This window comes from Lactuca saligna, chromosome 1 (genome assembly GCF_052625555.1).
Source record: "Lactuca saligna cultivar CGN05327 chromosome 1, ASM5262555v1, whole genome shotgun sequence".
NCBI lineage: Eukaryota > Viridiplantae > Streptophyta > Magnoliopsida > Asterales > Asteraceae > Lactuca > Lactuca saligna.
In genome coordinates this window covers 27,247,922-27,262,692 of record NC_136417.1, presented here as the reverse complement: position 1 = coordinate 27,262,692, position 14,771 = coordinate 27,247,922, and positions in this window count along the sequence as shown.

Sequence of the window (14,771 nt, the reverse complement as noted above, 5' to 3'; positions counted from 1 at the left end):
GGACCATATCGCCCACCTGGAACTCTAAGTCTGAACGCCTCCTATCAGCGTAACTCTGCTGCCGACTCTGCGCAGTCTGCAGTATGCTACGAACCTGCTGGATCAACTCTGTCGTCTTGAGCACCACTTCGGGGCTCTGAATGACTCGCTGACCGACCTCGCCCCAAAAAATTGGGGTCCTGCACTTCCTCCCATAAAGCATCTCGAAGGGAGGACGGTCAATACTCGCATGGTAACTGTTGTTATACAAAAATTTTGCTAACGGAAGATAGGTATCCCAACTGCCACCGAAGTCTAGAACACATGCCCGCAACATGTCCTTGAGAGTCTGAATCGTTATCTCGCTCTTCCCGTCCGTATGAGGATGGAAAGCAGTGCTAAAATGGAGATGAGTACCCATCTCATCGTGAAACCACTTCTAGAATTTGGAAGTAAAACAGACATCTCGGTCTGACACCACTGAAACAGGAACTCCATGTCGTGCCACCACCTCTCGCACATATATATCAGCTAGCTTCGCAGTCGATATGCTCTCCTGGATCGGTATAAAATGAGCACTCTTCGCCAACCGATCCATTATAACCCAAATCGAATCCACTCCACGTGTGGTCCTGGGAAGCTTAGTGATAAAATCCATAGTGATATCCTCCCATTTCCACACTGGTATGTCCAACGGTTGCATCTTGCCGTGAGGCCTCTGGTGCTCTGCCTTAACCTTCCTTTAGGTCAGGCATCTTTCCACATACCAGGCGACATCCCGCTTCATGCAGGTCCACCAATAGTCGGGTCAGAGATCCCTATACATCTTTGTTGCCCCTGGATGGATGGAAAACCGAGACTTATGGGCCTCGTCCATCAACACCTTCCACACTCCGCCCAAGTACGGTACCCATACTCTCCCATGAAGGGTCAACAATCCTAGGCTATCATAGTCAAAAGAAGCTACTCGACCCACAATCCTCTCACACTTCTGCCTCTCCTCCTTGAGGCCCTCGGCCTGCGCCTCTTTGATTTGCTCCAACAATGGAGTAGTCACTATCATCCTCAAACAAATATCTCTGATCGGGGACGCTGCTGCCTTGCGGCTCAGGGCGTGGGCCACTATGTTGGCCTTCCCTGAGTGATAAAGGATCTCACAGTCATAATCCTTCAGCACATCTAGCCATCGCCTCTGCCACATGTTCAGATTCAGCTGGTCCATGAGGTACCTCAAGCTCTTGTGATCCGTGTAAATGGTACACCGGACCCCATAGAGTTAATGTCTCCAAATCTTGAGGGCAAACACCACTGCCCCCAGTTCAAAATCATGCATAGGATAGTTAGCCTCGTGAGGCTTCAACTATCTTGAGGCGTAAGCTATCACACGACCTCACTGCATCAACACTGCTCCCATACCTGTGATCGAGGCATCATAGTATACTACGAAATCCTCTACTCCCTCTGGCAGAGTACAAATCGATGCCTCGCACAATCTCTGCCTGAGGGTCTCAAACGCTACCTGCTGCTCAGGCCCCCAATGAAACGCCACCGACTTCTTGGTCAGTCGGGTGAGCGGTACTGCTATCTTGGAGAAATCCTGGATGAATCTCTTGCAATATCCTGCCAAACCTAGGTAGCTCCGAATCTCGGATGGAGATCTCGGGACTTCCCATTGCATCACAGCCTCTATCTTGGTCGGATCTACCAAAATACCCTTCTGGTTGACGAGATATTCAAGGAACTGCACCTTACGCAACCAGAACTCGCACTTGGAGAACTTTGCGAAAAGTCTCTCCCTCCTCAAAATCTCTAGCACCTCTCTCAGATGCTCCTCGTACTGCTCTTGAGACTTGGAATACACCAAGATATCATCTATGAATACTATTACAGACCGATCCAGCATCGTTCTGCACACGCGGTTCATGAGATCCATGAGCGCGGCTGGAGCGTTGGTGAGCCCAAACGGCATCACCATGAACTCATAATGACCATACCGGGTCCTGAAAGCAGTCTTCTGCACATCCTCGCCTCTGACTCGCATCTGATGATACCCGGAGCATAAATCGATCTTGGAAAACCAATACGCTCCCTGCATCTGATCAAACAAATCATCTATCATCGGAAGTGGGTAACGATTCTCCACCGTTACCTTATTCAGCTCCCGGTTATCTACACACATACGATGCAACCCATCCTTTTTCTTCACAAACAAAATCGGTGCACCCCAGGGCGAACTGCTCGGCCTGATAAAACCCTTGTCTAGCAGCTCCTGCATCTCTGGGGGAGCCAACCGATACGGTGCCTTGGCTATCGGAGCCACACCAGGGATTAGGTCAATACCGAACTTGACCTGCCTCTCAGGAGGTATTCCCAACAAATCCTCAGTAAATACATCCGGGTAGTCTCGCACCACCGAAACATCATCAACTGTCGTCTTGCCCTTCTCCCGGGCATCTAACACATAGGTAACATAACCGATGCAACCCTGCTGAAAATAACGCCTCGCTCTCGCCCCTGAACACAGAACTGGTCCGCGTTGTGGCCTCTCGCCCTGAGTCACTAACTCTCCCCCACTGGGAGTGCGAACACTCACTAACTGCAGCTCACAATCTATCACCGCCCCATTGGGGCTCAGCCAATCCATGCCTACTATAACCTTATTCCCTCGTAGGGGAATAGGGACCAAGTCCACCGGAAACTGCTCATCGAATAAATGTAGAGAACATCCTCTGTGTACCCTTGCAACCCTAAAGCTGCTATCTCAACCTCAAGTGGACAATCTAGCTCCCCTGGAGCTCTACTAAACCTCTTGCTAAGCGCAAGAGAGATGAATGATCGGGTAGCGCCTGAATCAAACAATATTGTAGCTGAAATGCCATTCACTGAGAACGACCCTATACAAAACATATAACCATAAGAAACAATCAATAATAAATGCAGAGATAAGGGAAATACATACCCGTCACCACGTCAAGAGTCGCTCGCGCCTCCTGTGCTGTTAGCTGAAAGGCCCTACTCTTCGCTACTGGTGTCTCAGCTCAGCCCTGACAGCCATCTGTAATCCTCAAAGTAGCAGGGGAAGGTGCCGACACCTTCCCTGCAGTTGCTAAACTCGGACACTGGAACTTTTTATGTCCCCTCTGATTGCACTGAAATCAAATCAGATCTGACGTCGCAACGGCGGTAGTAGCGGTTGTACAATCTCTGCTCATATGCCCAGTCCGACTGCACTTGTAGCAGCCAGCACTCCCTGCCTTGCACGCCCCATCGTGGAATCTCCCACACTTGCCACACCGAGCGTGGCTCTCCTGACTCCTAGCTCTGTGATCTGAACCCGTGGGCTTTTTGCCCGCACTCCTTGCACCTAGAGCCACCTCCGGCTTCCTCTTTATCTCCATCTCAAGGTCAATCTCTCTCTCTCTCTCTCTCTCTCTCTCTCTCTCTCTCTCTCTCTCTCTCTCTCTCTCCCCTTAGCAATCATGTCATCCAGTGTTTTACAGCTGGATCGGCTCACAAACTGGCGGATATCACTTCGCAACATCTCATGATAACGAGCCTTCTTCATTTCCTCATCAGCCGCGTACTAAGGAACAAGAAGAGCCCTCTCCCTAAACTTGGCGGTAATCTCCGCCACTGTCTCTGTAGACTGGGTAAGATCCTGAAACTCTCTGTCTAACTGCTGCACCTCAATAACTGGTGCAAACTCAGCTCTGAACCTGGTGGTAAAATCAGTCAAGGTCATAGCATCCAAAGCTGCATCGTCTCCAATGGCATGACCAACCTCCTCCCACCAATCCCGTGCCCTGTCCTTCAAAAGACAGGACGCCAATCTGACCTTGTCCCCCTCGGGACAACTGCTAGTGCGGAAAACGTTGTCCACATATTCCAACCATCTAGTGCTCGCTATGGGGTCCTGCGCCCCGTGATAATCCGGAGCTCCGCATGCCCGGAAATCCCTAAAAGTAAGCGTGCGCGACCCCATCATGGCCACCACCTCAGCACAGAAGGTGCTCAACCTCTCGTCCATCAACTCTATGATACCCTCCTTGATCGAACCGAAGATCACAGAAGTCTGCTCAAGTATGGTGCGAGTAATCTATGAAGAGAGAAACTCCCTAGTTTTCTCATCTAACTGCCTGGCCTCCGGTCCTGATCCTGATCCCCCTCCGGCACCTGAACTGCCGACTGCTGGTCTAGGGCGTAATACCACCATTCTGAAACACAACATAATAAACGTTAGGAACACTGATATATCTAGAGGAATCACTACTACCACAAGTTTCCTGGTCTTATCTCAGCTTTCCTTGATTTGTGTACGGATCCTCTGCTTTCAGTAGTACGGACCCATACTACCTTACACATCTATCCATACTTTCCTCAAGTACTGCCTTGATTCCACCAAGTCACTATTACTACTAATAATCTCTGCTACTCCCATCCTAGGCTTGCCCTAGGGAAATCTTTGACTATACCCGATCCAGTCCTCAGCTGCTGAAAGCCTCCTTGTGATGCCAATTAGCCATCACCTGAATACCATCACATGCAACGAGGCTCAGATAATCCTTCAAGTAAAAGACTCGTCCCTACAACGGTGAGACTCAAACAAGAGCTACGCAATAGGGCCAAGTCTAGCACTCTGAGATTATCAACCCTGTTCACATGTGACGTGACGCATTCACCTAATGTCTAACTCCCATCACTCAGAGTCCCACAAAGCACAAAGCAAGCAGCATTCAGACACAGGAGACTACTCAAGCAATTCTATCCTCTTAACAAGAAACTGTACTAGCATAAAATGCTAATCTCATATTATCATGCATAACCTAAACAGGCTACCGTTCAGCTGACTACACAATGCTAGCATGCAATTCTTATGAAACTAAAACACATAAAGCAGTCATATAAGGCATCCTCCTAGATCTTTAGTCCTATACTAGCATGCTATTCTACTAAAACTGAAACTGAAACTCAACATTAACTGATACATACTGTTGTACGGGTAATTTGGGAGTACTTACTTGAGCTCGGCTGATCGCATGCACCACACCCTTTTCTCTTTTCAAAGTTATTTTCTTTCTAAAATTCTTTTTACTTTTCTAAAACTCTTTTCTTTCGAAAAACATTTTACCACTTCCTTAGTTTGAGTTCAGACACACCCGGAAGTGTGCCCGAATCCCTTAAACCAAGGCTCTGATACCAACTTGAAACATCCCAAAAATACGACCCAAAAATTTTGTTTTTAAATAATAATAAAAGTCATAACACTAAATGTCATATATACGTCGGGTATCTTAAAAGTCATAATAAAAGTGTCGTATCAAAAACTGTATCAAATCATTTCTAAGTATCTGAACAAAACTCCTTGGAATAAAGCTGAAGCTGTGGTGTGTGCGATGCCGTCATCCCGAGCTCTTCCCTTTACTTGCAGAAGTACCTGAAACCAAAACTGAAACCCCAAACTACCACATACCATACAATAACATATAAACACATACTGGGCCTTGCCCACTGCATCAGACCGAAGTCCGGAACTAACCAGGGCCTTGCCCTCTACATCGGACAGAAGTCCGGAAACTGCATCGGACCGAAGTCCAGAACTGACTGGACCTTGTCCCTTGCATCGGACCGAAGTTCGGAAACTGACTGAGCATAACATAGCATAGCATAAACATATCAACTAGCATGAACACATAAATTGCATACTGCATCGGGTCGTAGCCCGGAATACATAACACATAAACCCTGTCTGAGCCACGAAGGCATCAAACATCCTAACTACTGCATCGGACCGAAGTCCGGAAACTACTGCTAGTTAAAGGGGCCGGCATTATGGCCTTAGACCCGTTCCTACTGGAAGGAAACTCACCTCATAAACTGGCTGGTAAATGAACTGCTCTGGAAACTGTCTGTTGCTGCTCCGGTATCTCCCCGGCTACAATTTCCATAACACACTGAATCAAATACTGATAACTATACTGAGGGTAAAATGACTATTTTACCCTTGGTCAAAGTCAATCCTATTGGTCAAAGTCAACATACAGTCGACTTGACTCGTCGAGTCCCCACCCTTACTTCCTTGCTTCTGCTCGCTACTACTCGTCGAGTTCCTCTTCGATGCTATCACTCAGTCAATCTATATCCGACTCGCCGAGTTGTATGAACAACTCGTTGAGTCCTCCTTCAACGCATGAACACTCTGGCTGTGACTCGCCGAGTTGTATGAACAACTCGTTGAGTCTGATCTAGAGGTATGAAGATTGTTTTGGACTCACAACTCGACTCGCCGAGTCCGAAGAATGACTCGCTGAGTCGCATGCATGCAATTACTATTCAGACGATTTTGCTCAAAACCAATGCATCCAACTGATAGATCTGGGCTCCTAACGCTTGGTTTGCACATAAAGATTCCATCTTTACGTGCACATAGACTCCTAAAGAGGTTTATATGCTTAAGATGCATGAATAAGGTTAGATCTAGGGCTTATATGCAACAAGGTTCAATAAAGGTATTAGATCTGGGTTTTGGGACAGAAATATGATTAGATCTAAAAGCTATACCACTACACAAGCTCCTTTACTAGATTAAGCTCATAAATGGGCAAAAAGGTAACCTAAATGAGATTTCTAAAGAGAAGCAACCAAAGAACAGAAAGAGTCCGATTAATACCTCAAATGACTCTGAAATGGATGTAAGATCTTGTTTCCCTTCTTCTCCTTTGGATCTAGCCTTCCTCTTCTCTTCCAATCTTCACTCTTTACACAAAAATACCCAAAATCACTCAAGATATGTTAATGTGTTGCTATGAAACATTTTGAGGGTGAGGGAGGCCAGATTGGGCACATAAGGGGGATTATATAGGGTGCAAAACCCGTGGATCTAGGAGTTCTTCCAGACTGGCGGACTCGCCGAGTCCAGGATATGGAGTCATCGAGTTCCCCACTTTCACGTGCTCGAAATCCCGCCTCTACTCGACGAGTCGGGAAACAGACTCATCGAGTCCCTCTTGAAAAACTTGGAAAAATAAACATTTAAATAACATACCAGAAATGGGGACGTTACATCTCCCTTATTACGTGCTTCTTCACGTGAACCTCTTCAAAGTCATCGGATTTTTCTTTCTAGATTTGTGGATTAACCTCATGGTCTAGAAAACCCTAGCGTATAATCGCACCGATATTCGTAGGTGTGGAATCAAGTCTATTGAGTTGTGTATGAGTTCATCCGGCCTGAGCCACTGCCATGCCGACAATTCAGTGCCACTTTTATTAATTTCTTTCAAGTCGACCTCGATGAAATTTAACACTGAACAATCCTCAGGTTTTCAGGTAAGGTTGGTGTATTTAGTAATTCATCATCTTCATGTGATTTATACAATTAAAAGCATATTTTATCTTGATGTTCATCGTTTTACTGTTGTCAGACATTTACGGGAGCTAATGCAGAGGTAGACGATTCGAAGGGTGGTTACGAATGAAAGAAACAGAAACACTGAAGAAAATGAAACAACTTTTTTTTATGTTGCACACAAATTGTTTGATTTAAGTCCTCAAAGAAATCAAGTCTTTTTTGATTAGCAACAGGGGATGATAAGCTTATTTCCTACCCATTCAACTATGAATGACATAGAAGATTGGTCCACGTAGGTTACTATGGGGATTTATAAAAAAATAGACTTTATGTATAATAACTCATGTTTTTTTTACCATTCATTAGAAGCTAGTGAGAAGTTGAAAAAGAATGTTCACATACTTATAGTCATCCCAACTGATCATTTACTAGATATTGTTGATTACCAGACACACCTCCACTTCAGGTGTTCAAAGCATTTTAGGCAAAGTCACATAGTTCGTGGTACGGTCTGATACGGATACAGGGAATGGAAATGCGATTCATGAGGTTGGGCGTATCGGGTACGTGGGGGTAGGTTCATTTCATTACATGTCTGGTACAGTGTACCATTGATCCCGATACGGTGTACCTACTTTTAGAACTCATATTTAGCAATAATTTACTTATAAACATAATTTTTGGCAACATATTTCATTTACCAGCAATAATATATTTACAAACTCAATTCCAACAGAATTTCTAAAAAAAAAACTCAATTCCAACTACATATTTTATGATTCCATAATTCATAATACCAAAATACACAGATTGCATGCTGGAAATCAAAACAAGAACAATTTTCTCAATAACTAACAGAATAATAGTAAAAGAGTAAAAGAGAGCAGAAGTAAAAAATTTGAAATTGATTACTGGAAGTGAAAGTCGATGGAAATAGGTAGAAATTGGAAAATTGATTACTTCAAGAATCATATAATTGAAGGATAAATAAGGGTTCTGCATTAAGAAGGTGAATCATACGAGGAATCAGAACAAGAGTCGAAGCTTTTTGGAATCGACCATCCAATTCCTGCCTAATCGCCAAATTGGCGTACCAAAAATGTGTATCGGAGCAATCCAATTCGATAGAATCGCGTTCCCGGCACCGTATTAGATGATTGATCGGATCGTTACTGGGCCGTACCAGAGAGCGTTTCGGACACGATTAGGATCGATTATGTACTGCGTTTGGGTAATGGACATTCAAAACGTGGTACGCGACCTTTTGAGCGAATCTTGTAACTATGATTTCAGGTTTATTTACAGTGAGTATTTTTTCCTTTGTTGCAATATTTTTTTAGTTGTAGTATCCATAGTTATAGGATTCGCTTAAAAGGTCGCGTACCACGTTTTGAATGTCCATTACCCAAACGTGGTACAGAATCGATCCCAATCGTGTCCGAAACGCTCTCTGGTACGGCCTAGTAACGATCCGATCAATCATCTAATATGGTGCCGGGAACGCGATTCTATCGAATTGGATTGCTCTGATACACATTTCTGGTACTCCAATTTGGCGCTTGGGCAGGAATTGGATGGTCGATTCCAAAAAGCTTCGACTCTTGTTCTGATTCCTCGTATGATTCACCTTGTTAATGCAGACCCTTATTTATCCTTCAATTATATGATTCTTGAAGTAATCAATTTTCCAATTTCTACCTATTTCCATCGACTTTCACTTCCAGTAATCAATTTCAAATTTTTTACTTCTGCTCTCTTTTACTCTTCTACTACTATTCTGTTAGTTATTGAGAAAATTGTTCTTGTTTTGATTTCCAGCATGCAATCTGCGTATTTTGGTATTATGAATTATGGAATCATAAAATATGTAGCTGGAATTGAGTTTTTTTTTAGAAATTCTGCTGGAATTGAGTTTGTAAATATATTATTGTTGGTAAATGAAATATGTTGCCAAAAGTTATGTTTATAAGTAAATTATTGCTAAATATGTGTTCTAAAAGTAGGTACACCGTATCCGGATCAATGGTACACTGTACCGAACATGTAACGAAATGAACCTACCCCCTCATACCGGATACGCCCAACCTCATGAATCGCATTTCCGTTCCATGTACTTGTATCGGATTGTACCACGAACTATGTGACTTTGGTAGTATCTCATATGTTGATGTTTTGCGCAGATGCCTTACAGATGTGAAAGCGGTGATGAAATACTCTAGAACTGCAATGCTTAGTGTGGAAGTATAAGAAATATGGAAAAAAAACGGGAAGAATGTATGTGCTTCTTCTTTCCATATGTTCACAAACCCCTCTACACCACCACAAAGAAAACAAAAAAAATGTGGCAGTTGTTTTTCAATTCAAGGATTTGACATTTTTCTTTAAATTTGTAGTGTAATTGGTAGCAATGGTTGAAGAAATGGTCACAAACATCTGTCATGATTAACATTTTAAGGTTTTAACTTTATTGTTTGTTACATTTGCTTATGTTTCTTCAATTTTAATTGTTTCTCTGCACTTTCTTTCTAACTAATGAAGGATAAAACTTAAAACCAATATAATTAATACAATATAACAATGGTATCCTTAGTGTTGCTCTTATTATGAGTTATGTTATCAATTCATTGTTTTTTCTTTAATTACATTATTCTTTTTTCCATTTATTCAGATCAAAGCTAAACAATAAAATCTCTTTCTATTCATTATAAGTTTAAGTAGATTCTATGTTGCATGAGTTTATTTTTTGGACAAATTATCCAAACATATCATTGCTTATATCTGCCCAAATATAACATTGCATTTAATTTCTGTTTTGAAGTTCTACCTAAATATATCATCACACTAGTATTTTTTTTTTAGTAAAATATGTGATCCTACTCAATAGTGGACCTGCAGATTCACTTGATCTATAAGTTGGCATCATGAAAAATGACAAAGACCGGCAAAACTGAAAGGCAATGTTGATGATGTTTGCATTAAAGGAAATGGATATTATGGGAAATTTGGGGGATCATTTGATAAGTATAGGTTGAGTAACAAATTGTAAGTATGTTGTTATTATGTATAAAGAAATGTAAAGTGGGAAGATGGATATATCTTGCTAATGCATATTATATGGGTGGTGATCATAAAAACTGTGGAAAATCTTGATTCGTTATAGTCTTCTTTCTTGCAAATAATAATTGAAGTTTGATTTTTTCTCTTGTGGTTTATTACTTTTACTTATATATATATATATATATATATATATATATATATATATATATATATATATATATATATATATATATATATGTTTGTGTGTGTGTGTGTTTGGTCAAAGAGCAAGACTACACCAACACATGGAATCTAAAATGAGTCAATAGTATAACCATGTCTCCAAGCGTATAGATGTCAAAGAGCAAGACTACACCAACAGAAAGTATAGCCAAAACTTTAGATTATATACATGCATGAAAATGAGTATATATATATATATATATATATATATATATATATATATATATATATATATATATATATATATATATATATATATATGTATTTTTTTATGTGAAATTCAAGTTTCTATTTAGTTGAAAAAGAAATGGTATTTTTGTTTGGATTTTTTTGCTTATTTCTTTTTCTGTCATTTCTATTTTCATTTTAACTATAAGCAGATTTTTCTAACGGATCCAATCCCACAATGCGAGAATCTTCCCTAGTTTCTTTTCATAAGAAAAGTTACTAGTGTATGGCGTTTTCTGCAAACCCAATTTTTTCACCTTTTAATTTTAGGCAAACTGCTGATATCTAACGATAACCAAAAGAAAACTAAATGCATCACAATTATATACAATTATTTTTATTATTTCCCAGTTTTTAGCATCACACAAGCCCATTCCTTCATTGTACTTCCACGTTCCACCCCCATCCCTTCATATATAGGACCACAAACCACCCCTTTATGTGGTGTGGCATCCATTATGGCGTATGTGTGCATAATTGAGAGGTCCAAGAAATCTAAACGGGCTCAATAATATCTTTCCATAGTGGTTATAGTTCATCATCGTCGAACATCTATTATGGCATTATTGACTGATTCAATAGATGTGGTCGATACGTGCAAAGTATTAACAATATTAATATTATTATAATTATTTAATTATCAATATTATTTTTAGCTTAACTAAAAGCATTTTTATTACAACATTTTGAAATCAGCTCACTTGGCTAACAATGTGTTTTTGATAAAAAAAAATTATGAGTTTCATTCCAGACATATATAATAGTGATTCTAGAACTCAAACTAGGTGTGTGCAACCATCCACACCGCATAATATGGTTTTGGATGGGGACGGTGCGGTTTACGGTTTATAACTTTTCTAAACCGTACTATGCGGTGCGGTTTGTGGTTTATATTTACAAAACAACGGTTCAAACCACGTCGCATATATATATATATATATATATATATATATATATATATATATATATATATATATATAAAGTGAATATACCTACCAACCTTAAATAAGCTTAGGTACCTAACCACATCATACTACGTAGTTTTGTATCATATTCGAATTGTAATCACCCAAAGTTCTTAAAATTCAAACTCATAACTTGATTGCTTCCAAAATCTTTGGACGTTCACAATTATCTTCCTTCAAATAACGTCTTTCTATCGGAGACCCCCTGGTGGGCTTCATATACTACCGTTACAAATCAAATGGTGTAGGAAGAATATAATGGTGAATATATGAAAATCTTGGAAGTAAATCAAGTTAAGGGTTGAAGTTTAAGAACCTTAGACGATTGCAATGGAAATATAATGCAAAACAATGTAGTATAATGTGGTTAGGTACCTAAGTTTATATAAGGTTGTTAGGTATATTCACTTTACCCTATATATATATATATATATATATATATATATATATATATATATATATATATATATATATATATATATAGGGAGAGGATCAAATGAGAACACCTAAAAGGTTGAGAACGCGAGAACAGTTCTGGACCAATCATTTTATAAGGATATATAAGTAACTTTATATAAATATTAATTAGTGTTTTCCTAAAATCTAGGGATAATGATTTTAATTACCTAACAAAATTAATATTTCCTTTGAGTTAATGAAATATATATAAATATTTTTTTTTTATGATTTTTCCCAAAAATTATTTATGATCGTTTCAAAAAAATTACCTAAAAAAATTAATATTTCATTTTATATTAAATCTGAAAAGAAAATCTTAAAAAAAATATTATTTTCTACCATTTCATGTTTTTGTTTTTCAAAAAAAAAAAAATGAATAGAAATCCAATCCCAATTCAATACATTTCTAATCATAAATGAAAACACACCAAATTACAAATAATTCAATGCATTTTTTATAAATTGAAAATAAAAAATAGTGTAAAAATTATCATTGTTTCCTAAAATGAATACCTCTAATCATAAATAAATACACTCATTCACATGAATACACTACTATTGATAAATAAATACAATCATTCACACACGAATACATTGCAATGCACAAATGAATACACTGTTATTTATAAATTAATACACATTCTATCATAAATGAATACACGTGCTCTTCATAAATGAATACAACCATTCAATTGTTTATAAATGAATACATATGAATAAATTCATAGTAGAATGACCACGGTTTAAAAAAGAAAAATAATATTGATAATTAAAAATATGATGAAATATCAATGATTTATATATTTTTAATAAATTAATAAGATATAAGGCTTTTCTTTTTCATTGCAGCTCTAGTTCTCACTGAATCTTCTTTATGTTCTCTTGATTAAATAAAGTTGAACCCACAATCACAAAGTGTTAACCAAGTTGCACCTGATCTTTGTATGTGTAGTGGACTTTCCAGTTAAAACCGAAGAAGCATAAATACTCATTGCAAATGGAGTTAATTATGTATTTAAAGCCTGACAGAAAGTAACCAAATTGACAAAATGAAAAGTCGTTTCTTTTATCAAATTTTGCAATAAGTTATAGCTTTGAGTCAATACATAGGTCTGCACTACAATATATTATATCTGTTTAAAGAAAGAAAATTCAAAACCAATTCAAAAGCATAAAATATACTCCCACCAAACTTATTTAAATATGCATTTCAAGCAATGGAAACTCAATTAGCAAATTTATTTAAAAAATATACACTGCAACCTTTTTTCTACCCTAGTGGATGTTAAATGTTTTGAGATATCAAGTGCAACAATGAACTTAGAAAATGCCTATTTTACAGCCCTAGCTTCCGATAACCAAAAAGAAAGGACAAGTATACCATTCTAATCTTATGTGTTTTCCCTGTTTAGCATCAACGCAAGAAGAAAATCGAAACCTTGAAATTCAAATCGCAGATCTGATTGACACCGGAAGTTCTAAAAAACAGGGGCGACTCTTTCTGTGTATATGTATCTTCTCTCACATCTCAATCCGATCCTTAGTTTTAAGTCGAAAAACTAATGATGAGCAGCGACTTTGGATGGGGATGGTAGAGGTAGAGAAATCCAAGTAACTTTAAATCTGTATGATGGGATATGAATTTTTAGAAAATTGTGAAAACCAAACATCAGGTATGAGATTAAAATTTTCAAGACTCAAATCTAAGAACAAATTTATGAATCTAATATCAATTGTGAAGAAATTTGAGTGGTGACTGCAAAGGGAGATGCAATGGTGAACATATTTGAGTGGCGTAAGGACGATGGAGGCGGAACTATTGATGAAGCCCTAGGTATCCAAGGCAGATATAAAGATACGGGAATAGAAAACGAAATAAACAGACTTGAGAAATTTTAGGAGTTAGATAAAGATTTAATTACTATTATACCTTTATTACAATTTTTAAAATTTTACACTTTAATTCCTGTAATTTTAAGAGTTTTCATAAATATTCCATAAGATAATAACCTTAGATTTGGTTTTTTAAATGGTTTAGATTTGTTCTCGCGTTCTCAACCTTTTAAGTGTTCTCATTTGATCCTACTCCTATATATATATATATATATATATATATATATATATATATATATATATATATATATATATATATATATATATATATATATATATATATATATATATATATATATATATATATATATATATATAATGAAGTCGTATTAGTTGAATTTTGACATCGTTCATCTCATAACATTTATTCTTGCAAGTTAATATATAAAACTATTCATGAACACGTATAAACACTTTACTACTAAATTGTTTGTTAAACCCACAACTCAATTGATTCACTGTTAAATTTAGTTTAGAAATTACGATGCAATACTTCTTTACGATTAATATATACACATCGATCTACTTTTATTAGTTAATATTACGATACATGCAGTTATAATTTTTAACTAATTTAAATTATCAACATATCATGGTTGTAATGATCCCTAAAAGAATAA